Source organism: Dicentrarchus labrax, unplaced genomic scaffold, assembly GCF_905237075.1.
Source record: "Dicentrarchus labrax unplaced genomic scaffold, dlabrax2021, whole genome shotgun sequence".
Taxonomy (NCBI): Eukaryota; Metazoa; Chordata; class Actinopteri; family Moronidae; genus Dicentrarchus; species Dicentrarchus labrax.
Window position 1 is genome coordinate 14,996,386 of NW_026136712.1, and position 24,699 is coordinate 15,021,084.

At 41.6% G+C, this 24,699-nt stretch overlaps 1 protein-coding gene across 2 annotated transcripts in view; it reads right to left on the reverse strand.

Moving 5' to 3' along the window:
• The window catches only part of LOC127373103 (zinc finger MIZ domain-containing protein 1), a 112,606-nt gene extending 90,473 nt beyond the window's left edge, over positions 1 to 22,133 (reverse strand). The window contains exon 1 of one of the 2 annotated variants that reach the window (XM_051417199.1): positions 21,925 to 22,133. The gene's annotated coding sequence lies outside the window, so the exon portion shown is untranslated. The remainder of the gene's footprint in view (positions 1 to 21,924) is intronic. The other variant, XM_051417201.1, reaches the window with a different exon arrangement.
• Between the last annotated feature and the right edge of the window lie 2,566 nt (positions 22,134 to 24,699).

Sequence of the window (24,699 nt, forward strand, 5' to 3'; positions counted from 1 at the left end):
TGACAACCCGCCTTGAGAGGAGATGGGCTCTGCTTCCCGGGGCTCACCACAGACAGGTGATTCTCATCTGCGGTGTCTTCATGTGTCATAGCGAAGGCAACGCTGGCTGAGAAATGTCTGGCGGCTTATTGGAGCAAAACATCAGAACCCGGCAGGCCATTACAGACACCAGAGCCATATGTTCTTACACACTCTGCATCAATCAAGGACAAATTAAGAATTCAATCAAATGTTGATCACATTCAAGCTGTTCCTTAGCGGTTATCTTGAATTATGTGGATGTAAAGACCCGAAAAACACCAAATCCATACATAGACTAATGTACCATACAGGCCAACAGCATGTGTGCAAACATAGTGTACTATGATTGTGTACAGTGCTTTTCTTTATTTCATACTACTGGAAACTGATACAAGATGCACAACCAATGGCTATCAATAAGTGTGGGAGTTTCAGATTGCAATTGTTAATTTAAAGCTGTTAAAAAAAAGAGTTAACTGCTAAATGTATTGCAGTGTTTCTATAGCTTTCACTGGCCTTTAGCAGCACACGCAACACAATCTTAAATTCTGTAATTAGATGTTTCATGCAAGATTCTACTTGGGAGTCAGAGTTGACTTCTCTTCCTTTGTTATATACATAGGCTTGAACCTTTAGCTTAAAGAACACAATGTTTTTCATCTTTAGCACTGATGATTCAACTGGTTTTCTTACAAGTTTCTTGCCCATTCAAGCCTTGGAAGGACTCCAACTGCCAGTCACATAACATTATCTATAGAGAAAAATGATCAGACTTTCACATCCACAACCTTGGACAGGAAAAATAACTCCCTTTTCACTGCTGTGAGTCCAGCGGGCATCCAAAAAATACAGTATGTATTACACTGCATTTTTCTTCTTGTGGAGTTAGCATCAAGCACAGCTCTGCAGGATTTAATGCAAACACAATCATTTATGTTGCTCAATGTGAGAGCACTTCGTGACGACAGTGTAAGAGAGAATACTGCCAGGGCCAAGAAGCGCATGTGGCATTAGAGCGAATGTCTTACTGAGAAAAACGATTTTTTTCCTCTGAACTAAAGGTTACTTGCTGTAGCCTGTCAAGAAGCCGTGCTGTGTTGCCATTGAATGGGACACACAGCCTGGCCGGACTGAAGAGACAGAGTGGCAATGTGAAAGTGTTAAGTTAGGTGCGTCACAAAGTAAAAAACCACATGAAAGAAGAACATACAATCACCTCACACAAGAGAAGTCAGCCTGCATTTACACCGCCATACAACAGGAAAACCCACTGAACACTCTGAGATCCTCTCTGCCCCTTAACATGAAGCCAGACAAACACTGTTTGAGAAACAAATGTCAGGGACGTCTTTTCAGCCAGAATGCTTTCCCACGAGCCAGAGCAATCCTCAGCCACTCTCCTCCTCCACAAACGAGGTCTCGAGCCTGTGATTGGGACCATGTCAACATGTTGCTCCGTTTAGACAGAGGGAGGGAGGAATTACTTTGATCCACTGTGAGGCATGTCTTCCTTTACTGTCAAGAGCCGGTTAGGGTTTATGGAGGAAGAGGAGACACTTGTGAATGCACTCATTTTTTGCCACAAACTAATTACGGCAAGTTTGAAGAATTCAATGTTGTCCAAACCAGAAAGAGATGTAGAGGTAGCAGAAACCCGTGGCGACCTCTTATCATAGCTGAGAGATGACTGTATTTTACAAACATGACAAAGTGTAGAGATATTGTGCAGAACAGTCTGTAGCTTCGGATCTGTGTGTAGAACAATGGGAGTCTGTGCTGATTTCTGGCCTGAACAATGGCAGGATGACATGGAGCCTGACAGACACAGAGAGCAGCAGGATCTACACTGCAGACAGGAGAGCAGCTTCACAGAGCAACAACACTGCCAAAAAACATCTCCTCATCTTCCTTTCTCCTCTTCCAGCATCTTTTATGTGTTTTGGCACCTCTGGCACTCATAACTCAAAAGTGAAGAATCTTTGAATTTTGAGCACCACCATGAGCGCAACCTTGTGGAGCGAAATGAGGCAGTCACTGCTGAACAATCAAGCTAAATAAATCTTAATTGGAAAGTATCAATCGCTTCCATCCAAATCTAGTGCAAATTTTAACAGGCTTTTACCAGAGAATTGGCAAAAGAAAATGTGAATAAATGCAAGTTTTCATCCACTACTGATATGCAAATGTTTGGAGTTGGGCGCATCAAGATAAACAGCTAATTCTCCAGTCGGGTACAATTACACCATCGCAGAAGAAGACGCTGTATTGAGATTATATTTGCAATACTTTTGAAAAATTACTGGCATTTCCACTCAAGTTTTTTTTTTTCATTAACAAATTAAAAAAAACAACAACACACACTTAATTATGTACTTTATGGGTCTCAAATACAAATGACGTAAGAGCCAGTGTTTTCTTACTTTTCAAGAACTAGTCAAAATAAACGTGAAAATAAAAATAAAACATAATTTCATGGCCAGATTTAACAAAAAACTCTAAACCTTGGAGGACCTTAGGAAATTGTTACATCGCTGTAAGTGGAGACCAACCCTTCAGTGGATTCATTTATAAACATAATAAAGAATACAGTTAAACAGAATTTAAATATTAAAATTAAAATGAAATAAAAAACTAAATAATTATAAATATATGTATATATAAAGTAAAAATAGAGAAATAAATAGAACAATAATCCCTACAAAATAATAAAATAAAAGTGCAAAGGAGATGATGAAATCTCTTGTCTTCCATACACCACTGAGGCGCTCACAGTGTCCTTCATTATTAATGTCCTCCGAGCAGGACTTGAAGCAGCTTTGCTTCTCTTATCAATCATTCATTTGCTTTCCATTGAACACACTCCGATCCTCTAGTGTCAAATCAGACTTGAAGTGGTTAAAGAACCACCAATCTGAAGTCTTTCCTTAATTAAACGAGGCTAACATGAGCCTCAAACACCTGCTCTCGAAATGATCAACAATGCTACCCTAATGTGGGGATCCCAAGCAATCCGTGAGCTGTCAATCATTTAATACACGACACTCAGGTCTCATAAATTAGGAATAGGATGCCAGAACCTATTTGTGCTGGCTCCTGTGCGTATCTTTGTGCTTTGAAGACACCTCAACAGTGAACATTCGAGATTGAGTCCAACCAAAATAATAATATTGATGCTACTTTTATAGTATAACAGATTAAAAAGAAAAACACCTTCAGTCAAAGCTGCTGCCTTCTCCCCCACTGCACTTCCACCCCGACTGAACAGGATCTCATTTCACTCAACTACAGCAGGCGTTTAGTTAACACCAAACATAATCAAACTTTGTGGTCTGTCTCTCTGTGGCATGGAATTGAAAGCATATCTTGAGGAGTTCTTTGGTGGCAAAATCTCCAATTACCTTGTGCGTGTGAGTGTTCACTGCGCTGGAACTTTTCCATTTCATCATTACACTCAAGCTGCCCCCATCCAAAGCCAACCAGCAACAGCGGCGGCGGCAGCAGCACAGCAGACCGTGTCATCCATGCACCACGGGGGGATCCTTCCAAGCTGCAGTGAATTCCTAGTTTTGTATGGGAAAAGATTCATGTCTATACAAACCGCAGGTGCAGTGAGTTTTTTTTTTTTTAACCACCACAGTGAAAAGGGGGCAGGGCAACACTCGGCTCCCCCTCGGCTATGTTTGTCACAATTATTCGGTAGGTCAACTTTCCCCCAGTCTCATTAAGAGGTAAAACACCAAGGCTAGAAAACCCGTCTTTTTTCTGACCCCCGCAGGAAATGTTTCAGCTCGCCGCTGTGCGTTTCAGAAAAAGCCACTGATAGAATCGTTCTCCAGCCCTCACAATGGATTTGGGAAACAAGAATGAGGGATTATTTGATGCAACTTCCATTCAAGAGGCCAATTCAGCCCCAACCAATCAATACTAATCAACGGGGAGATGACAGGAGATGAAATTCCCTCTGCTGCAGCCAAATGCTCATGTATCAGGACCTGGAGCCTGCACTCTCTCTGCTCCTCCTCACACAAATCCAGTAGTGGAAAGTAACCATGTAGGTTTAGTAAACTAGCTCCACCTAAACCCTCTATAACATTAAAATGCTAAGTACTGCTTTTGAATAAGGCAGGCTTTTTTATGGTTTATTCTAAATATAATAGGCCAGTAATAAGCCATCAATAAGGACAACTTCTCATTTGCCACATTGTGAAAAATGCATCCTGGTCAAGCACAAAATAGTCTGAACATTTACTTGAGCAAAATTAACCCATAAGAACCCATGGTGACACGTGTGTCACAAACACTTTAAATGTCCTTGAATCTTCCATATGCAGCTTTATGCTTGACCTTAACTCATTAAGTCCCTAAGTGACATCTACAAAACATCCTGGTGTGGTGGTCATATGACAATCATGTGACTGTGACAGAAAAGTGTCCCCTCCAAAATGTGGGTGTGACTGAAATGACAGAAATGACAGAAATTAAGGAAATGGCTAAATTCAGAAAGCTTGTTTTTGTTACTAACGTAAGTTTCAACCCATTTAACAATTCTAATGCTTTAATAGTGAGTCCTGTATTGCATTTAATCTGTTCTGACCATATTTCCTGAACAAAATAATATAAAACAAGTTACGAAAATGTAAAGTGTAACTGTAAAGTACAGTTAATTTTAACTGTAAAGTTGTCATGGAAAATCTGATGTGACGTCTGTGTCACAATAACAAAAAAGGTAATAAGCCCCTCAATTAATTTCACTGTTTCAATTATTTAGAATTAATATATGCCCTATTGTTCAATTTAAAGTATATTTGAAGAAATATCAACAAACAATGTCAAATTTAGCAAAAACGCCCATTGTGACTTATATGTCACAAAACAAATATTTGACATTTAAAAAGAAGAAACATCAGAAATGTGTTCTATGAGTTCCCCTTGGTCTGTCATGGTATATCCCCCATCATTTTCCTTCAAGAAAAAAGGGTCTGGGTTCTTATGGGTTAACTTATTAAAAAAGTATTGTCATTTCTAACTGCAGAGTTTATGTTGTTTGTTTTTAGGAAACATGAGAACTATGAACAAAATAAAAGCACTGAGTTTTGAACTGACTGTGCATTGGCTACCTGCCCAGCACCAAACTGCAAAGTTAGCACCTAGCTAGCTGGTGGACGTTGTGAAACATTTAGCAGCTAAAGAGACAATACGTCCCTCAGGAGTTGGTGCTATTTAAAGCGGAGCTAAAAGGAGAGTGAATATTAGACTTACATTCACCAAGTGGACAGAAGCACGACTCCAAATAAATGCTCATGTATGAATGCTAATCTTGCTCCTTATCTGCATATACAGGCAACCGTTGGCTAACATGGTTGCCATAACAACTTCCTAATATGCCAGTGTGAGGCTACCTGCTGCTAACTCTTATTTTCATTATGCATTCATTTACTGGTTATTTTATTGATTAATAGATTGATTGTTTGGTTTGTGAATTTTCTGAAAATATTATTCCCATCAATTATCCAGAAAGCCTTCTGTTCTCTAACTATTGGACAAACAAATGAAAATTATTAAAATAAATCCAAGAAAATCCTCACGTGACCATGAAAACTTTGTCATTTCTGCATTAAAAATGACTTAACCAATTGTATATGCTGTTAGATAGTTTAACCTATAACAAAGCGTTGCATTTTACAAGCTCATTTGTTTTGTGTGTAACCTTCATTTGTAAAGTAACTAGCAGCGATAGCTTTGCTAAGTAGCCAAATATAAAAGGGCACACTCAACAAGTACCTTAAACTTGTACTTAAGCAAGTTTTGATTGCACGATTAGTATTTTAACACAGTAGTATTGCATCTTTTACTTTCTTTAGGTAATAGGCCTTAATTCTTCTTCCACCACTGCCCAAATCTCATTGCAAAACCCTGCAAGTAATTAATCTGCAGCATTAACCATGCTGACAGTGTCGAGCTCTGAAAGAGTACAGCCTGTAGAGGGTGTCTTTCATTTGAGGCAAAGAACAACAAGGAGCTTAAGCTTTTCATGTTAACACAGGAAACATATATTTAATGAGACAACCACTGCAATCACCGCTGCCATGCTAAGTGAGTCTGACCCCACACCGCAGCTCGGCGGCCTTGCCAAGCAACAGTCACGGCAGTCTAGACGAGGCCGAGCGAAAACCGGGCCTCCCGAAAGCTCTTGTAATGCACAAGGAATTTGGTGCGGTTTTCTCGGAGCGGAGAGGAAACGCATGAGTGAGAGTAAAGAGGGAGGTGAGATCCCTGCAGAGGTCAGAGCGTGTCCCTGGAGGTGTCGGGGGAGTAAATGGGCATGACTGCAGAACACGGGGGTTATACCCGCTCTCCTCCCTCCTCTTCTTCGCAGGGTGCCTTCACTGACTCGTCCCAGAGCGCCTCAGAGCGAGAAGCAGCACGGCTCCCCATGCACGCAAATTGGAACAGGAAGCGATTGTCAGCTTCAGGCGAAATCACTACATCATTAGAAAACAAACGTAAATGTGACGTGAAAGAGGATCTCATGGAAGGATGGAAGGAGTTGCGTGTCGAGGGATCAAGCTTGTTGGATGACTTTAGAGGCTTCTGCTGGTTCTCTGCACGGCTGGCTGAAGGCTGACACCAGTATCAAGGCTCATGAATATTCAGTGACCAAGTAAATAAGGCAGATAGCACTTGACATGTTTAACATCCACTTTTGGCACCTTCTCTCCACAAAGCCAACAAGGTGAAGCAGCAGAACAAATATGTTGGTTGTTTGTGGGCGGCAGCAATCTCCCGCTGATGAATTGGATGGCTTTTGAACAAAGAGAATGAGTTTCAGTGGGCGAGCGACATCAAAATAAGACGGACTTGGAAAAACAATCTGATTTCCTCTGTGGGATTTGAGTTGTTAAACTGCTGTTTTTTGGAGACTGGCATTAAAATAAAAAAATGTGTAGCGTTATGCCTTGCAATATGCTGACATTTACATTCTTAGAAAAACATGTTTCCCTCAACTATAATCCCTGCTGGTATCAAAATGTTTGCTCTCTAAATATTTACCAACCCAGAGTCACATCTAAAGCCTAACACAGGCACCTTGAGACTTCCTTTTTTTTTTTTCCAAGTGTTGTGTCCCAAAGGAAATGCAGTGAAAGCACTACAGACTATCTTGCAAGTGAGTAAACTCCACTGAGCGCAAGACGCATTCCTCCAACATCTCAAACAGCTCTGAGAAAGAAAATATCTGCCACCAACAAACTGCACTGCTTAAAATCAGAGTTGCTCCTGTGTGAGAGACGAGCGAGTACATTTAAATGTATTACAGTGACAAGAAAAGCAATGCAAATATTGACACTCTGATAGTCCTCGCCCCACCTGTCCTGTTACAGCCATTTAACATCTGCTCAGCACTGTAACAGAGGAGATTCAAGGAATACCCCACTGAAATTCTATTTTTTAAGTGTCAAATATACTCACAGAAAAGTGGCTCTGAAAAGTTTGTTCTCTCTTCTTTCGAGGACATCGGCGGTTTGGATTCACAGCAGTTGCAATGAATGGAAAATGAGCAAACTGCAAACTCTTCAGATCCACCTTTTAAGCTAATAGATTGGATGATAATTCAATAGAGCAGAGCGAGTTCAGGCAGAGCACTGAAGTTGGGTTTGCATTAGCTGACTGGCATCAGCTGTATCTTTCATGCCGTTCGGCATAATAACCAGACACTTCTCATTACAGCTGCAGCTAACAATTATTTTCATTATCGATTTAAAAATACCCATCACCATGCCTTTAACCGTGACGTAAAAGGTGACATCTTCAAAGATATTACATTTACTGAGAACAGCAGCAAATACCCACAAATTAAAAGCTTAAACTCTGGAAAGTTTAGTAAAGAATCTTCTGCCAAATCTAACTTAATAACCACAATACAATACATTGTCAACTCCTTGATGCGTCACTTACAGAGGCATTATCACTTACTAGCATTTACAGCTGAATTGATGAATTGATTAATCGATAAGTCGATCGACAAGATATTAACCAACAAATATTTTGACCGATTAATCCTTCTTCCAGCCAACATGCCAAACTAAATGTGAGGATTTACTCTGTTTTACATCATTATAATTTGAATATCTTTGGGTTTTGGACTGCTGGTTGGACGAAATTTGAATACGTCACGCCTCCAATCCTTCTAGCATTCATTGGAATCGTACTGTGGTGACATTAGCATATTGTGTCGTCATCGTGTGAACCAATTTAAAAAACATATTTTTTATTATCACAATATTGATTTCAGTTTGGTTCTAATAGACATGAGTATTTGATACTCACAAAGATTTATGGTGGAGTATTCCCTTAATGGAGTTGGTTAGCGGCTCATACATGATCACACACACATAAACACGCTCATGCAAAACCCATATACATTCCCAATCTGAGCTGTCAATAACATGTGAACAGAAAGGGGCCATGTGTAGAGCACTTCCCAGCTGTGTCTCGGCAGCCTGAGCCAGCACGAAGCCTCCAAATGAACTGAGAGGTTGTGAACCACTGAACGCCACACAAAGTCACACACATGCCATCTAACCTCCTCTTACCCCTGCCCCCGCCACCCCCACCCACTGCTCAGTGCACCCTGCCTCCTGATAAGCTGGTTTGCCAGGCTTGCCAGCACCGCTGATGGCTCCGTTTGCACAATCGCTCCATTGTTGCTGTGCAGAGTGGACAACTGCACTTTGGACCTTTCAGTGGGGAAAGCCTTCTATTTTGTTTCCCTTAAGGGCATCCACTGAGGTTTATCTGCAAGCTACCAACCACACACACTTTAAACACTGCATTAAGGATATCTAAGGACAGAAAACATAAACAGAAGCCGCTGCGTATCCTGTGCTGCTGCTGCTGCTGCTGTTAAGCACTGTACAGTCAGTTTGCCTTGCTGCTGGTTTTTCCGGACCTTAAAAAGACTCATAAAAGGCAGCTGAATTATCTGGGTTGCTGGAACCTGATCTACTGCCGGCTGACCTTTTCCACAAAGCAATATTAAACGTAATAGTTGGGCCGAGTTAAGTGATTGCAATTTATGAGTCCATTTAACTAGATTCAATATTGGATGACAAATGATTACCTCGCTGAAGTAAAGCTTACATACACGAAAATAACCCCGCCATGCACAAATACAGAGCTTTATCAAACTTAACAATCAGCTCAGTGTCTGTCTGCTGCGAGTCTGGCTCAGCAGAGGGCTTGTACAGAATTTTAAAAATGCACTACAAGACTAGAAGAAGGAGAGGTTGCATATTAAATATCCAGATATTCAGCTTTTTTGTTTGTTGTTTTTTTTGGCTCAAACTGCATTAAGATAAAAATGAATGCGTATCAAATAGATGTTTTCTTCTGAATCCGGTCAACTGGCCAAATGGATTAAGTGTATCAAATCCATTCTCCAGAGTGCATTGAAGAAGTGTCAAAATGAAACATTTTCAATCCAGGCCCTTAAGGTCCAAGATTTCTTCATCCTGCTGTAGAACAAGCTGCTTGCCCTGCAAAAACTGCCCGCAACACATCGCTAAACGTGGCTCGGGCTTTAAATTAGCCTGACACAATCCACATATTTGATTCACCATGCAGCCAGAGAAGAGTTACATGACTTTCAGGCATTCAGCTCAGACTATAAAGAAACAAAGTAGCCTACTTTGCACACTCTTCACTGCTCTCTTTTCAGCCACATCCTCTTGGATTTTATGACTCTGGTTAAAATGCAACCATTAAATATTCATGTGCGAGGGCTTTCACCCGTGAAACAGTTTCCCCCTCTCTCTCTCTCTCTCCCACTCTCTCCCCTCTCTCTCTCTCTCTCTGAGCTTTAGAGAAAGTGAGAAACTTTTTGATTTTAACTGACAGGAGCTAAATATTAAAAAAAGACGCTCTGGGAGTTCAGCAAAGTGTAGACTACTCCTCTCCAATATCCTTCTCCGCTGATATGAGCCTCGCCTTTTTGGCTTTCATCCTCATAGTTCTTTAAATTTCAGACTGTAGTGAGACTGAGTAAATTAACATGACAATACAAACTGTGAAGATTAATAAAAACAAACACTCACTAGATGAACAATGACGTTATGAAAATTGATGGTTGACAATCACTCCAAAGAGAATAGTGTGGGGATTTTTTTTGTCATCAGCAAACATCACACCGCATGCATCATAAACTATATATTGCTCATTAATTTTTCACTTGTTGTCTTGGCTGTTTATTATGCAAAACATTTCCTATCAGCAGCAAAAGTAATGACACAAATAATTCATACTTTCCCTCTCAGAACTCCTGGCATGCTAAAATCCATAATATATAGCAAGTTAAAGCATCTCTAAAAGATTAAGGATGAAATTATGTCTTCAGGTATAGACAGTAGCATTAATACGGCTGTAATGTGATTTTGCTGCAGTAAACATTAGGGAAATTTTTTGAGGCTTTATTTGGGTTGATGCGATTCACATACAAATCGCAGGATGCAACACTCAGGGCTTCTCCAAACAAGCCATTTTGTAGACAAATGAAGCAACTGCTCAGACATGTGAGGCTCGCGCCGGGTCTTTTGTGTCAAGGTGGCTGAGCACATGTGTGACAACTTGCTGCGGTAAGTTGATTTAACTGCCAAAAATTCATGAGGGGCGAATAAAACGGAGCTTAACAATACTATTGTTGTGCGAGAGCAGCGGAGGTGCGAGCGGCATGAAAAGTTCATTCATTCCTAACTAATCTTTTTAGTGATTTGGGAGTAACGATTCATGCCACTCACTAATGAATGAGGGACCGGGCTAATCATTAGGATTTCTATGAATAATATTGTGTCGGCTGCTACAAGCAACAGACGATCGCTATCTTGAGTTCTGGACGGCAAGTGTATGAGAAGCATGCGGAAGTCACCACAAGTCTATCCGGCTTTAGCATCTGGCAGCTGATTGAGATGAATCAAAAGGTTTTGTTTTTTTTCTTCTCCTTCCGACGGCATGACTTTGAAAGAAGCCACTTGCCAGAAATGGAGTCAAACTTTCCATCGCTGCTCATCGTGAGTCTTTGATCCAAGACAAATAAGAAAACAAAAAGTGGAGGACGGCTTGTGAAACTCGGAGTCTTTCAGAGGCATTCTTCCACTCTTGGAAGACTGCCCGCTCTTCTGAAAGGGGTTTTCTTCAAAGCCAACGCCGGTGACATTACCCATTCTCCTCCCAATTAAAATTTATTGAGAACATCCAGGAAACACTGCACGGCTAATATCATCACAACTAGCTTGTCAAAAACAAACAAATACAGCAATCACAAGGACAAAAAAAAAAAAAAAAAAAGGAATCCTTCCCCGGCCTTTTGAGTTCATAACCAGCATCTAATCCACTGTAATGATTTACAATATGACAAGTCAGGCAAAATTTACTGTGACAGATTGAATGGGACCCAACATAAATATAATTACAGCTCACATGATCTTCTCCACCTCCCTCCTCCGAAGGAAGTGTCTGCTGATGCTACACAAAGAGGAGGCAGAATACGCAGCCTCGAGTGATTTGCTCTTTCAATTTGCTCCTCGAGATCAGCTGATGCCAGAAACATAGTAAAAAAAACAACAACAACGCCGCATAGCATAATTGATTTATCAGTGCCTGAAGTAGGTTTTGACAGCAGGTATGTTTTTTTTTTTTTAATGAAGGCGGTGGTCCCTGCGGATAACTGTGCCACCGAAACCAAGACCTCAAACAATCGACCTCAAACACTCAAGGTCAAGCGAAACCCCAGAGCAACAGTGTGTGTGGTTTCTTAAAGACAACAGCTGCAAATAATAATTGGAGGATACATTTTTTTAATAGGGCTAATGATTCATGTCACAAAATGAATCAGCAACAAAGTGTTTTTAAGAAGAAATGCCAATAATTCACTGGTTCCAACTTCTTAAATAAGAACATTTGTGGTTATTTTAGTCCTTTAAGAAAGTCAGTCAGTGGTTTTGGACTGTGCGTCAGACAAGACAATACAAAGACATCACCTTGGACTCTAGGAAACTGGGATTGATATCTTTCACTATTTTTGGACATTTTATGGACAATTAATCACTTAATCAAATCAAATAATGGACAAATGAATTGATAAACATTTGTTACTGGCAGCTGTACTTTTGAATATTGTATTGAATAAAAAGGGTGAGGGAGCAACATCATCTTATCAAGTCAAATATGTCCTAAAAAGTCCTAAAAATCATATTTTAACAGGTGAACAAATCCATTTCAAAGAGTGTTTGTGTCTTACAGAATAAAGCTGGTTTCTGCAGTTAAGAACAAACTTCAAATGCAAAATTTGACAAAAATTACTTGATAGCGAGTTTAGCTACACACACGCTGTTGAAGAAATGTATTGCACATACAGAACCGTAAGTACGCTATAACCACAACAAGCACAAAAAGCCAAATAAATACAAAGAAAAGCGTAAATATGAAAGTAGTTGACGAAGTTGGAAGGAGTCATAAACCAATTCTCCAAAAGAAACCCACTGTTCCCCTACCCCCCACCCCTCAGCACAGCCCAGATTAGGTTTCACATTCCTATCTCACAAATAACACACACACACACACACACACACACACACACACACACGTCACACACACACACACACACACAAAGAGAGACAGAGAGGTGGAGTAAGACACAGACACTTTTTGTTGAGACATTTCTGACCTCAGACTATTTCATCTCACTGACGATGTTTACACCTTAAGTCAAGCACACGGATATTTTCTCTCTTGTTCTTCGTCCAAGATTTGGAGGATCAACCCGTCCCTCCCGTCAACACCCCCTCCACCTCCGTCACCCCTCCCACCTCCATCAGCCTTCATGCTAATGTAACACACATTAGTGAAACCAGCCGCAGCACTGTGTAAGCCCATGGTGACACGAAGGATGCTGGGCCCTCGGGTGAGCCATCTCCCCACCCCCCCTTTTCTCTCTCTCTCTCTCTCTCTCTCTCTCTCTCTCTCTCTCTCTCCACATGCCAGGCACATCACGGGCGCAGCCTCACACCACAGCGTCTGTGACTCAAACATGCCCTCCTTTTAGAGCAGATGGTCAAAAATAGCGTCCGCCGTCAACATTTTTGTAAGCTGTGGGACCCGTTGGGCCACACACCGTTTGCCAAGAAGGAGTAGGGGGTGCAATATATGTGTGTGTGTAAAAATAATCTGGTCAGTTACAGCTTTTCTCTGTTTGATACTGACAAAGTGAGAACACCCTGTTGTTAGAAAAAAAAAAGCTTATGCAATCTGTACCTATAAATAGCAGCGTGAAGTGTGTCTGCATATGTGTCTGGCTGTGTGTTTACATCCAGACAAACACTTCCCAATTAATTAGTATTCATCAGCAGCAGTAGTTGTTATGATATCTGTGATTACTATTAGTGTGTGAAACAATCTCTTGTCCATTTCCCCGAAGTCGCCGCTGCCACCGAGGACGGGGGTGGAACCCGCCAGCCACCGGACGAGGGAACATAAGGAAACAGACAGGACGTGTTTACAGAAGAGTTATTTAAAGTCACCGCTGGGATGGCGGTGCACGTGGCTACGAGCCATGTTTGTGGTCACCTGCATGCTGTGTCAATACACAAACACACATTTCATATCCTGAAATCCCAGGTCATTCAGAGACACATTCACCAGCGTACCTAGTTTTAGTTTTCTAGGCTTGCCATACATTACAGTATGTTCAGAATGTGTTTCACAACATGTTTACTGTATTATGAATGTTCTTGGACACATTTTTTTTTTTAAACGACAGTGTACACAATTTGAAATCCTCTGTATCCACCATGTTCCGTGTCTTTAGTGTAAATAAAATAAAAAGCTGTGATTTTCTTTGGCTTTTCTCATCCCTGTTGGTTTTTTCTGTGTCTTATTTTCATCTGCTTTGGCACTACACTTCCCACCGTGCTTTGGGTGATGTAAACAGGAAGTATTGTGTTGCCATGGTGATCCCAAGTTAGCTGTGGGCTGCACCTGAGCCCAGTTTTTAGGTTTTATTTGTTTACTTTGAAATTTGAAGGTTACGAAGCAACATCAAGGTTTATGGTTTAATTTATTCACCCATAAAAACATGGAAGTTAAAGTGCTCCCATCCTTATCAACAAATGTTGCTTACAAAAATATAAATTATGATGATTTTCCCCACATTTTTTAAGCGTATTTAGGGACGTTTATCCAGGATGGACATCAGAAAAACTTCACTTGAAAGAGTAAGACACAGAACAAGAGGGGGGACATTTTTGACCCAAAATGCATCAATCGAATGCAAAAGGGTTAACAGATTCCGGCCTATCCAGTGCTAAGACGTCTGTCATGGTCTTCTTTCACTGCCCACAGCTGTCACGTTAGTGTATCAGTTCTGGTCTGTGATGCATGCCTTGCACCTGGGTAACCGACCGCACACAGACACCATGTTAAAGTGAGGGCACAGTGTAAGCTGACACACAGGCGGTGGGTGTGGTGTTACTGCTGTCTGCGCTTCATCATCAGTTAGACTGTTTTGTTTGAGTGGGGTGAATCAAAGTTAGAAGTTCACATCACAGAAGAGACAAAATCAGGTTAAATCGACTGTGCTGTTAAAGCGCCACTGATAACAGAGAAATCTGAACTTCAGTAAACAGACGCTGAAAGGATTAATCAATCAAACAATCAGCTGATCAACAGGATTTGCTGCTTTTCTCTGTTTTATATTCTTGCAAATCGAACATCTTTGGGTTTTAGGCAACAAATAGTAAAAAAAAAACAGTTGATAGATTATGAAAATAATCGTTTGTTGTCGTCTCATAATTCTCACAAAGCACTCTAGCGTCTGAGATGCTACTAAACAAACTAAAGGATCCTGCTGCAAATCTGAAGTACACCCTTGTGTTTATATTTGTCAGAGATGGGACCAAACCTGGAACAAAAATGAATGTAGGCAAGTGAGGTCAGTCTGTTAGGTCTAAACAAAGTTAAACTTTTCTCTGCTGAAGCTTTCCTTAGGCACAGTTTTACATTAAGAGACCTGAAAATCACAAATCCACATTAATTTAAGAAACCAGCAAGAGTCAGAAATCTGATCACAGTTGTTGAGTTGTTTTATTCTGCCACGTCAATCGAATGGGTTGTAATCACACCCAAAGAGTCCTGACAAAGCAGATTTATGTGTGTTTCATTGTTAAACTGTAAATAAATCATAACGTAGCCACAAAGCCAATGAGAGATAAAAAGCCATGAAGACCTCTTTGCTTTGGGTCATCACAGGCTTTAGCACAGCGACTATGCAAAGGAAAACAGGTGAAATGCAAAACAATATTTAAATCGGAGCCTCTTGTGTGTTGACATACAGGCGAATGAGGAACTGCGCAACATGTCGGGGATTTCATCTACTTGTGTTTTACATCTTGATAGCAAACTTGAAAGCAGCTGACATTTGTGTTTGGGGTGGGGGGTGCAAGGGGAGGACTTGGGGGGGGAGTTGCTGGGGAAAGAGATTACCCTCAGACCTTTTCTTTGAGAGCAAGAGAGAGAGAGACAGCAAGAGGATGGGGGGGAAGGACGTTCCCTGTGTATTAGTAAATCCCAGTTAATTTTCCCTGTCAGAGAACAATGAGATATGGACCCCCGCGGGCTCTGTTGAATGTAATTCCACCACTTGCTCAGAATCACCTTCATTACTCATCAGAGGTGTGGATCTCTTTCTCTCACATACTCCCATGCTAGAACACTGTGATGCTTCAACAGAGCCCCCTCAGGAGTCTTTCTAGTGCCCATTTTTTCTGATAGTGAGATTACACCTCTCGAGACGTTTTCAGATTTTCGAGAGCAGCTGCTAGTTTCTCAGTTTACGCTGAAATTTAAGAGAGTCTGCCATGAAACACTATCCTACTGCAAGACTTGACAACCCTTCAAGGTTCCTGGGTTGGACCTTGTTTAATTCATAGAAGATGAGACTCCGGAGAAGCCGGATGTTATTCATGATTCAGAGCCTTTCATTTACACTTAACACTGTGGTGCCGCGCTGTGGCATCATCTGCGTATGTTTTTCACAGCATGTCACATTCAACATGCATGAGCCTACGACTGCTAGGGGCCTCGAAAGCTCCAATTATGCCCATCGTGGGTTAAGACTCTAACTCGTGTGTTTAACTCCCAAACCCTGCTGATGGCAACAAACATGTAAACAAAGTATTAGTGCATTTTAATTGCATTTTGATTTCATATTATTGAATTTTCACTTCTGAAGCCAACGTGAGCACAAATAGCTTCAATCACAAGAACTCTGCTCTCAGTTCAGACTGCGAGCTGCAACTAATGATCATTTTCTCAATTAATCAATTGTTTAGTCTTTAAAATGTATAATGTATAATGTATAAATGTGTGTTTGGTCAACAATTATCAGCCGTTTAAAACTAAATGGCATTCAATTTACATTGGAATAAAAGAAGAAAAGCAGCAAATCCTCTTCTAGTAGCTGGAACCAGACTGTTTTACAATTTTGCAACTAAAACAAATAATCAATTATCAAAATGGTCATTTAACTTGCATTAACTTCCATTGATCCATTAGCCGATCAACAGAAAATGTATCTGCAACTATTTTCTAATAATCTTTTGTGTCAAATGCCCAACATTTGCCAGTTCAAAAATCCTAAATTTGACGATTTTATGTTGATACATGGTAGCAAACTGAATATCTTTGTGTTTTGTCCTGTTGGTTGGACAAAACAAGACATCTGAATACGCCACCTTGGGATGTGGGAAACTATAAAGGGCATTTTGTGCTATTTTTTGACATTTTATAGAGTCATGAAAATAATTGTTAGTTGCAGCCCTAAATCCTGCACATAATTGAAATTATAAATAAAGAGGGAATTTTCCTGTTGCACCAAGCAGGCCATCGGATCAAGCCAAAAATACAGTATTTAGACCTATTAATCACAAGATGTGTATTTTCTGTTCCGGCTAACTTCCCCTCCAGCATGGCTGCAGCTGTAAGAGGAGGCAGGCCTATTGTTCAGACTAACAAGGGGCGCAGAGGTCACTTGCATTTTCACAAGAGCTTTGCCAGAGGGTCTGGGGAAGAAGCCACACTAGTCTGTTTGGTATGGATCTACACTAAAGCTTTTTCTATAAAGTCACATCATTCCCAGTCTATTATAAAGGGGGATAGATTAGATTAAGTGAGATTATGCAGAGAGGGGCTCCCTAAAAAGAGCAAAAATAACACACTCAGTACTTAGCAGGCGAGTCAACAGTGGGATTAAGCCAAAAGGACGTGTTCAAATCCAATGCTAATATGCACAATGATGGTCACCCTTCCACAGGCTCAACTTTTAAGTGGTCTCAAATGTTGTTGCTTCAAATTTCACAACACATTTCGCAAGCCAAAGCAGCAACAAAATATCAGATTTATATGGTCATAAATCTGAAATTAATCTACAATTTGACAAATCTCAAAACCCCAAAATATGGGTTATTTTTCTTCTCTCCGTCAAACTGTCATCCACGTCTCCCCTGCCATCAAGCTCCTCTCTGTGCGTACAGTTTGTACAATAACAACTGCTATCACCAATGCAACCGAAAATATGCACAAAGTGGTTGCACACTCTAACATGATTAAATGATGTGTGGTCTGGCGTCACTCCCAGCACCTCTCCCATCCCTCGCTTTGCTCTGTATCTCCCTGCTGCACGAACGCAAACACGCACAGATTCCCTTTCCCTGAGCTGTGTTTTGAAAATAGAAGCTTCATATTAACAGTCAACAGTCAAGCTGACAGGTACAGTCTGACCGTTCTCCGTCATAAAACCGCTCGGTGGATATCTGCACGGTACACATGTCACTGTAGCGAGCGTGTCACAGAGGTGGAGCGTCTCCAATCATCACAGACGCGTACACGCACACACAGGAGGAATGCAGAATAACATGTGGGAAGAATACAGTGGAATGAAGTAGAGCAAATGCTTATTTTGTTATTCTGAGTGCTGGAAAAAGTATTCAGATCCCCTCTTGGAGTAAAACTATCAATGCCACAATGTCATATTACTGTGTGTGTGTGTGTGTGTGTGTGTGTGTGTGTGTGTGTGTGTGTGTGACAAATTCATGTTGCATCATTTTAAGGGGCCACAGGCACACCACACTCACCACAAAAGCCCTAGCACTCAAGAAAGTCTTATGGGCTGACTGAAATAGCCAAAAATCCAAAACATCCTACACACTGTGGATAATTTGTACTGGCTTTATGAACAACATTTTCAGTAAAATGTTACCTTCTTTGGGTAAAAGACATCAGACATTAAGATTGTAAGGAATAATTTGACCTGATGAAGGTCTAAAGACCTTAGTGTCAGTAAAATGAGCACAAGTGATCAACAATGTGCGGACTATTGTGGTTCAAGCCAAAAAAGTTGGGAAATCTATAACAATCAGGGTCCAAAATTTATTTTTTTGGCTGAGAAACTGAGAAAATATTGTTTACTGGTCATAAAACTGCATCATGTTTTTGAGCTGCATATTTTAGCCAGGATCTGGGGCTCCTGCGCCATTCACACCCCTCACAAAAACACCCAACCTCTTCGTCTTCGCGTGTCCCTCTTGGTGTTTTAACACCGGAATGTGTCGCTACATCTCTAATAACATGTTCCTCACAGGCAAAACATAGACAGAAAGTGTCCAATAGTAGTAAGGTGCTTTGATTTTATTCGCTGACATCATGATAGGTACAGTGGACAGCAAGGCTAACATTGGCCTCAGCCGGTACACATAAAAAAACACAGCCATGTAAACCTGGCCCTACGCTGTGATTCCAAAGTATTTACAGGGCACGTGGCCGGTGACCTCAATTTATTTTTCTGTCAAATCCCAAATTTACCAACATTTGGCGTGTGTTAATTTTTGGCCTTGTTTACAGTGCAACAAATTATTACTAGTTTTGTGTGTTGAATCAAGTGTAGCAGAGTAATACAGTCTTTTCCTGTGCTGGATGTAGGGTTAAAATTTAAGTGCTTGAGTAAATGTACTTCACTACTTACCACTACTAGTTATCCTAAACAATCTCACAGCCAGACATTGCAGTGACAAAATAACCCATTATGATGTTATAATGGCTCACAAGTAACATAATAACAGGATTATTAAAGAACGAAGTGCCGTTTGACACCAAAGTAAACCTCATGATTAAGCTACTCCAGCTGCCCAGTGACACACTTTCAGTACAGTGAGAGCGCCACACTTGCCCTGAGCTCTCCTCACTCATTGAAAATAGCCATACCAGCAGGGTGATTCATCCCAGGAGTTTATTCTCTCCAGCAAAGACAACACAAAAGGGACCTTGAGCGAAACCTACACAAACCTCCCACAGGCTCTGACCGCGGAGGAAGAGCAGTCGGTCGCTTACTCGCTCGCCTTTTTCCTGTTAGGGTGCTTAAGAGAGCTGCTCGCCGCAAGTGGAATTCCCAAGTCGAATCAATAACATTATGACATTATACACCATCTAACTGCCATGTTTACCAGCTACTTAAGCACACATTGTTGGTAAAAGGAGGCTCAGGCTGCAAACCATGGGGAGCGGGTTTAGTTTTGCAGCTTTGATGCAGTATTTATCTCTTAACTATTTAGGTGTAAAATGACACTGTACACTGTGTTCAGGAATATTTTCAGACAAAAGGAGCATCAGATGCAGCGTGCAGACAGTATTTCAGGAGTGAGTGTTGCTAGTTGAGACACACCGGCTCTCCCGTCTCCTCGCAGGCTGGCCAGCAGTGCTGCTGGAGGTAATGAGGCCTCTTGTGTGTCCTCTCTGATCTGAGAGTTGAATTATTTCCCATGTGGCACGGCCATTTCCAGCTTCCGCCTTTACTCTCACCTCGTCGGGGTGGGTGGAAAGGCAAGAGCGAAAAAAATTCCCACCCTGCACTGAAAACGTGTTGCCATTGTCAATCCACAGAGCCACACACAGACCTCAGGCTGGCTGCATTCCAGACAAAAACAGATTTGCTCAGAGTCGAAAGAGATTTGATTCAAAAATTAAAGTAAAGCTTTATTTTTTTTTTTGTTATTTTTAGGCTTTGTTCACTAATCTGCGCCAGAAGCAGCTCATCGCCCTCTTACAGTTTTACAGTTTTAGTCTGCCTTGCAATGCACTGAAGCTTCTCACTGGTCAAACTCAGAGTTAATAAATGGTCTACTTCAGCACCCAGACACACGTGCTGGGTTGCAGATCTCTGTTTCAATGTGTCTTTTGTTTGACGGCTGGTGTTTCAACATCCTCAACTTGAATAGAAGAAGGTCAGCCTGGTGGGGTCTGCCCCATAGTTATTCAGAAGCCCAACCTGGGGGCCCCACAGAGGTGGGGTGACTGGGAGGGAGGGGACCAAAAACCTCCTCCTCTGTCTGACACCACCCTAATCTCTGAAGCCACTGGAAGTTTGAAGTTTTTCCTGCACAAGCGGAGCCCAATCAGCGTTTAATCACACGTGCCATCGAGTGCTTGTGATGCAGGCAGATTTAAAGTTGGCCCATGCAGGGACTTGAGCGAAGAGCAATCAAAGGACCAGGTGCACAAAGATGGCAGCCTCCTAGTTTGACATCCTCTCCCGTCCTGCATCAAGGCTGCATCTGAAAGTTTTAAAACCAGCTGAGTCGAGAAGCCTGTCAGTTCTGCAGCTATTAAACCCCAACCCTCCGATTACATGACAGAAACGTAAACAAAGCAACAGAAGCTGCTCAATAACTGCTATCATCACCACAGAAGTTTTACATGACCCTCCGCAGCTGGGTCCAAACAGTCTGCTGTGCAGGACAGATTCAGATGCTGCAGCAGCAGCTAAAAGCAGACACGAGGAGAATGAACTTTTCAGCAACATAACAAAAACAGGAAGAGCTCTCCTGGACATTTTATCAGAAAAAGACAAAGAACATCTGCACATGTGTTTGTTTGCTTGCTTGATGCTCCCAAACTGGGATTTCAGAAGCAGAAATACTGTACATATGAGAGAAACACACTCTCTCTCTTCCGTTGACAGTGGTGAGGAGGCAGATGAGGGAGTAGAGTCCAGCTTACTTTTTCCACTTGGCCATGCTTTTTGTTTCCTGGACAGATGTACAGCAAGTGAAAACGAGCCCAGTTCTATATGAGAGGCCCCCCTCAATCCCAACTGGTTCCATATTCAGACAGCAGGAATTTGGGGAGTCAACTTGTTAAACCCTTATGAAGCAGTAAAGACTCACAGCAGCGAGAGAACTCCATGCTGGGACATAAATACACTAATATTTAACAGTACACACGTGCTGCTGCTTGCAAAGTTCAGAAATAAAGATTTAATGTGACATTTCAATGGATAATCCGCGCAACTGCAGTGTCCGCTGCCTTGCCATGTCCAGTTATTCTGCAGCTTGCACGAATCCCCCCTCGCAGCACCCACTGAAAACCCACACTAGACAAACCATGTGCTTTGTGCACATCATAAGGTTAAAAGCGAGACCTACCTCTAAACCTTTGCGCACACACGCGCACACAGACACACGCAGCGCGGCATGATTCATTCTGCAAGCAAAACGCATACAGGCTGCTACAATGTAGCCTCCAAGCCCCAACGCTTTGGAGATCAACACGGCATCTGTTACCAACGAAATGCACAACCTGCTTAACAGCCCGCCGGTTCAATCCCGACGGCACAGAGCCGCGTAATAGTAAATAAAAAGCTGCGGTTGATTATTACAGACTCCGACGTGCTCCTCGGTGCCAGTTCAAGTGGTCACTCTATTGTTGAGAAACAATCTGAGCCAAAGTGGAAACAAAACCTTTTCCCCGAGACAAGAGCCTCGCAGCACCACAGTGGGAATAAGCAACGTTAAGTTTGCAGTTACTCACCGGGTTACCAAGCGGAGAAAGTCCTCAGTAAATTTCGGCTCTTGTTTTTAAATATCTTCCCCCCTCACGGCCACTGAGAATCGGCTCAACGTCAGTGGGTGAGTAACTGAATAGACTCGGAGAGAGCGCAGTAAGTTGAAGTGTCAAATTACATTGGCTATTCTATTACCAAAGGGACCCATGCTCGGTGGCTGCTGACAAAATGTGTCGCGGATTTTTACGCGGAGACGGCCACCAAGAAAGGGATTCCGGGAGCGGAGCCGGACTGTCGCTCAAGCACAGCAGCCATCTGGTACACTGGATCTGCTGGAGCGACCCGCTCCGACAGTGGTACCAACCGGGTCTGTGGCATTGTGTACACATGACCCTGATAAATAAAAAGGGAGTGCACGACAAGTAGCTTCACACGCTTAAATGCGAATTGGCCATACTGGATATTTTATTTTGTATATCTTTATTGATTCAGTTAAACAAAACATTATTATTATTATTATTATTATTATTATTATTCATGTAACATAAAATATTGATAACATAGCACTATTGTAAAATACGGATATTGATCCAATATAATAATCATCAGCATTAATTTTGTAATCTCGATTACAATTAACTGCTTTATTACAATATGTCAACAATGCATTATCCCCCAAAAAATAATATAGAAAAAAACATACTATAATACATATAATAATACGTATTTAATAGCCTAATAAACAACAACAAACGCACGCACGATCCGGCAGCGGCGCATTGACGCATACGCGCGCTCTGTCGTCCCGTGATCCTCCTCGGAGCGGATGCCACCCTCCGTGTTTTGCAGGTCGCCGCTCTCTGATGGAAAGCTCTGAATAACAAAGACATGTTTGAGAGCAGCAGCGGCATCAGCAGCAGCAGCAGCAGCAGCAGCAGTCTGGGCTGAGCGCTGACGTCAAGGAGCCATGACTGTGCCAAGCAGCATCCAGACTCCAGTCCACCACAAACACACACACACACACACACACACACACACACACACACACACACACACACACACACACAAACACATTGACCTGCTGCTGCCACTGTGGCCTGTTTGGAAGCACCCCATGTCAAAAGTTAGAAACACACCACCCTGCGTGCTGTGATTGACTCTTCAAAGTTGGCCTGTGATTAGGGTCAGAGTGGTGTTTTCGCTCTCAGAATACTCTTATTGCAGAAGTCACCGCACAAGTGATACACTCTGGTGGTGTGTTTGGAGTCCCCTTGCTTTTTTCTGGTCTGTGTGTCTATCCCCAGCTGTCTAAGTTAGGGGGAGGGATAGGCTGGAACAATAGGCGCCATTTGTCCTGCTAAAAGGTGACAGGAAGCATTGATTTCAGCCTGTTCCAGGCTTGTAAGCCATCCCTGAATTGGCTAATGTGAACATTTCCCTCTAACGGAGATTGGAAAATTTGAGCTAATTGCGATTCACAGTGGTTGCATCAGGATGCATGAGCAAACTTTTGATTCCAGGATAACAAAGCCCATCAATTTTATTGCTGCTACTATAGTAGAAGTAGGTAACAGCGAACAAACAGGCAATAATTAAAGTTAGATCTAAATCACTTGTGATTTGGCCTAATTAAAGCCAGTCTAACCAGCTAAAAAAACTGCGTAAGTCACCTGTTTAAGTGTCTGCAGCTACTGAAGAGCACGTAAGGTACATCAAAAACTGTCCCCCTTAAAATCTGTTATACATATTATTATAGACTAATTGGCTTCTAATAATTAAAATTGTTCTTTTTATAGCCAAAATCCCCTTTAAGGCAATTTTTTATTCATATCTTCCAAATGAAAGCATGATCTAGAAGTGGTAGTTTACATCTATATTTCGTACCATACAGCTCATTTTACATTTAAATTAGGCAGCCGTTTTGTGCTCTCTCTGGTAGGAATTCCTAAATTGCTGCCTATTAAATAGCTTAAAATAGCTCCCATTCACCAATTTGTCTTGGGCCACTTAAGCTGATCACACTCATTTGGAGGAACTACAGGTATTTCTTATGGGTTAGTAAAGCTGCACACAAGATCTGAGGATGTGATGCATGTTTCACCCAAAACATCACTTCATTACAAACAGTTCTCTATGCAACAAAAATTTTCTGCTGAATAATTGACCATCATGACATAAAATCTTCCCTGTAGTGTTCCTCGACCTGTTAGACATGTTATCACAGTGTTGTGACACCTTCTCTCTCCAGATGACGTGATGTACACCAGCGCAAGACAGACACACTGATCCATATATAGATGGGAGTTTTTCCGTATCACAACTGGGTCAAGGAGACTGAGTCAAAAACAGTCTGTTAGTGTAATGCTTTAAAAATTATACACAAAGCGATGTTCAGTGGTGCAGCATCAGCAGGCTTGAGTGCAGACTCAGTATGACATCAGATTTACCAAACATGCTTTACTGCCAGGGATCGTGCTGGTCTGGCGGTTTACACTGTCACCCCACAGCACGAGACATTCATTGTCAACCTTTTCTGAATGGAGTTTCTGTATGTTTTGCTGATTTAAAGCTGCACTAAAAAATATGTTTATATCAACAATGGGGATATAACTATGTGTAATGTGTAAGTAATGAATAACAATGATTAAATACAATTGTTTGGTGTATATTGCATATGTAATTTATTAATTATTAGCATCTCGTTGTTATGTTTTCTCCTTGTGTTAGGGAGCTACGTGACATCCAGTGACATCCAGATTCATGGACAATGGTAAAAAGTACAATTAATTTAGCTTTTGGCA